Source organism: Octopus sinensis, linkage group LG3 (assembly GCF_006345805.1).
Source record: "Octopus sinensis linkage group LG3, ASM634580v1, whole genome shotgun sequence".
Classification (NCBI taxonomy): domain Eukaryota; kingdom Metazoa; phylum Mollusca; class Cephalopoda; order Octopoda; family Octopodidae; genus Octopus; species Octopus sinensis.
In genome coordinates, this window is record NC_042999.1 from 84413997 (window position 1) to 84418006 (window position 4010).

The window sequence follows — 4010 nt, forward strand, 5'->3', positions numbered from 1 at the left end:
ATGCCTGAGAGACCTGCACGGTGTGGATGTGAGTTTCTTTAAAACTAAACTGGATCTCTTCTTGTCAGGGATTCCAGATGAACCTACCTCTCGGCAGGAAACACAGATGCGGGCCGCGGCATCGAATTCCCTTGTTGACCAAGTGCCACGTATCAGAGGTGGTTTCACGTACTAGTGTAGCTCATTCAACGGTGGTGCCTCTGTATGGCTGCTGCAGTCGGGCTGAGACATTTTTAAGGATTTAAGGATTTATACATATTCAAATATGAGTTAGAAGCAGTTCGAGGAATATAAACAAAGTTGAACACACATACACGAGGTGTGTTTATTGTTAGTTTCTTGGGCGGCTGCGTTTTGTAGGCGTAATGGCATTGAGAATATATTCTCTTACGCCTAAAAATCCAAGCCGCCCGACAAATTAACACACTCTCGTGTATTTGTGTGTTCGACTTTGTTTATATATATGTATGCATGTCTGTGTGTGTGTGTGTGTGTGTGTGTGTGCGTGTACGTGTGTAAGTGAAGGCGCATGGTTCAGTGGTTAGTGCGTCGAGCTCACGATCGTGAGGTTGTGAGTTCCATTCCTGGACAAGCTGCATTTTGTGTTCTAGAGCAAGACACTATATTTCACTTTGCTCCAGTTCATTCAGCTGTAGAAATGAATTGCGAGGTCACTGGTGCCAATCTGTATCGGTCTTTGCCTTCCCCTTGGATAACATCGGTGTCGTGGAGAGGTATGGCTGGTATACATGGGTGACTGCTGGCCTTCCATAAAAACAACCCTTGGTTGTGTGTTCGCAGGTGAGGCGACTTTCTGCTCAGAATTGTACTCCGGAGTGGAACCTCTTAGGTGCACCAAAGACAATTCGTGACGGACGGAGTCGACTCCATTTATATACATAACACGTGATTTGCAGTTCCAGCGCCCATACAATTCGATTCTCCTATGCTACGCTATATATCCTTACATATATCACCACGCGTCTAAAAGCGAATTCCGCAGTATTAGACGTTAGCAAATAACAACAACGATTAATAGAATATAAATATCATCATGATATTAATACTTATTCAGTCGCTAATATTTATATTTTGATAAGCCTACTAGCTGTTTGCGGTACCAGTGTCAGAAGATCCACTGCTATTCCACATTGGCACAGAGATTTGGCTGACATGTAGGGTTAAACTGCTACCATCAAAAAAAATCATAGTACTCTGAAATCAAGTGATAGGGGGTCCTGGTGCCAATAACACACAATTCACGTATGCTACGGTATATATCTCTGCTGATAGCACCATACCGCTACATGAGATGACCTCTTAAGGTGAACCCTAGGTATCAGTATTCAACGCTCTAATAATTCATCATATTTATTCTTTAAGACGCCTAATACCATTTTCCGACACCAGTGAGTGAAAAGCCAGTTATTCAACATACCACTGGCAGTGAGACTTATCTAGTATATGAGCTTTAACGCCTGCTCCTGAAGAGGTGCAGCGCGCTGAAATCACGGAAAATTGACAGGTCTGGCACACATACTAGATGATTTTCTTCTGCTAAGATATATATCTTAGCTTGTTGCACGGTGTATCTATATGGGATGACCTCCCGAGGTGAACAACTCCGTATGCTACTATTTGACAATATCATATATATATATTCCAATTTCGTCGCCCTTTTCCCGGTTTCTGTGGCGTATGTGTCCCTCCTAGCTGGACGGGACGCTAGTCCATCGCAGCGTTACTCAAGTAACAGGAAGATAGAGTACAACATGGGTCGCCACCATCCACTGCCGGAGAGTCGTGGAGCTTTTAGGCGTTTTCGCTCAATAAACACACACAACACCTGGTCTGGGAATCGAAACCGCGATCCTCCGACCGCGAATTCGTTGCCCAAAACACTGGGCCATTGCGCCTCCACACACACACACACCACACACATACACACACAAACACACATATATAGAAAGAGAGAGTTAGATAGATAGATAGATAGATAGATAGATAGATAGATATGTATATATGTACATTTATATATACACATATCCAATAGTACATACATACATACATAGATGCATATATATATATATATGTATATATATATATATATATATATATACATGTATATATCGTTATTTCTAATTCTCTCTAAAGGAGACTACGGCAACGGTACTGGATATTAATAGTTATCGCCAAGCTAGCATGGCAGTCCAGATAAATAGGACGAATGCTGCCGTTGATTAGCATCAAGATGCCATCGCTTCTAGGTAGCTATGTGACACACAAACCTGTGCCCATTATAACCTTCGAAAAGAAGATAGATCCTGTCTGTTTGTCTCACAAAACATAATTGACGCACCGTCTCATTTATAAACGTGGGTGCTCTGTCCATTTTCACACTTTACCTATGTTGATGATAATGATGATGATGACGGTGTGGGCAGAGCTAAATGCTAAAAATTTAAAAGAATCGACACCTTTCAATCTCTCTCACTCTCCTTCCATCTCTCTCAGACAGACAGATTAAGTCGATTACATCGACCCCAGTGCGTAACTGGTACTTAATTTATCGACACCGAAAGGATGAAAGGCAAAGTCGACCTCGACGGAATTTCAACTCAGAACGTAACGGCAGACGAAATACGGCTATGCATTTCGCCCGACGTGCTAACGTTTCTGCCAGCTCGCCCCTTATGGAAGTATATATTAACGGTATATAATTTTGATATATGTAAATTTTTGTGTTGTTGGCACATTTACTGTGTTCCTACGTGTTAGTTTGAAATCGTATGTTATTTTACAATTTGATGCAAAACATTTCTTTTCTTTTCTTTCATTATTTATTATTACTTCATTTTTTTTTCAATATTATAATTAGAAAATATTATTAAAAGGCCTGAAGCAATGCAAATTTAGTCATTGCGAAAAGAAAATAATCTCTTACTAAATAATTTAATTTGAAGAAATTTAATACATAATTTGGATAAGGACTCTAAAATATAATTATCATCTTAAGTTCCAATAAATAAACAAAGTAGTGATTAGCACTTCCTGCAATTTATATAAACAGTAGGGTGATGACACCGATTCCTACCGAAGAAAATGTTATTATATTCGTCAAGATTTCAATAATTTTTAATTAAATTTGTTTAAATATATTTTATTAAATATAAGTAAGCAACTGATATCGGTGATAAATCGTGTTAAACCAGCGAGTTATATATATTTTGTAGTTATATTAGGTATATAAATAACGGAACCATATTGAAGAGTGGGCGTTAAAGTGACATCAATTATCCAATAATATCGGGCTCACTATCTTTCCTGAAGATGGTTCTGTCTCTGAATCGTACACAGTTCAGCTAGGTAACATAAACATTGAAGAATTGTATGTTGCTTTATCGATAATGAGTAATGACAACTGAAGACTGCCTGCATAAATTTGTAGAGTATAGAGAAATTATATGAAAATATTTCACTAACATTTAAATTTTAACTCTTCCAGGAGAAAGCTAGCATTCGGATACTTAGGATTTCAAAGAGCATATTTATTTCTGTACAGGGGTTGAATAGAATAAAAATATATTTTAACTATTCTCAGTGTGGAATGAAATTAAAAAATTTTAAACATTGGCCGTGCATTTACAACTTCTATTTTTCTAATATTCCTCAGCGTGTGGAATAAAGTTAAAACATACTTTAAATATTCCCAGTGTATTTTCAACTTCTATTTCTCCCAATATTTCTTCCAGTGTGGAAAAAAAAGTCCTAACCATTCTTAATGCATTTTCAACTTGTCTTCTTCTAATAATTCTTCCATTGTGGAATAAAATCAAATCGTATTTTAAGTATTCTCAGTGCATTTTAAACTTCTATTTTGTCCTATATTTCTACCGCGTGGAATAAAATATAGAAAACTATTCAAACTATTCTCAGCGCATTTTCAACTTCCATTTTCCCAATATTTCTACCCGATTTGTATAAAATGAAAAAAAGAACTTAAATATTCC

The 4010-nt window shown here is 37.6% G+C and overlaps 1 long non-coding RNA gene across 1 annotated transcript in view; it reads left to right on the plus strand.

Annotated features, from left to right (window-relative positions):
* Positions 1–1918, plus strand: part of LOC118762761 — a 23365-nt gene extending 21447 nt beyond the window's left edge. The window contains exon 4 of the long non-coding RNA XR_004998511.1: positions 1757–1918. This is a non-coding gene — a long non-coding RNA (uncharacterized LOC118762761). The remainder of the gene's footprint in view (positions 1–1756) is intronic.
* Positions 1919–4010: the final 2092 nt, after the last annotated feature.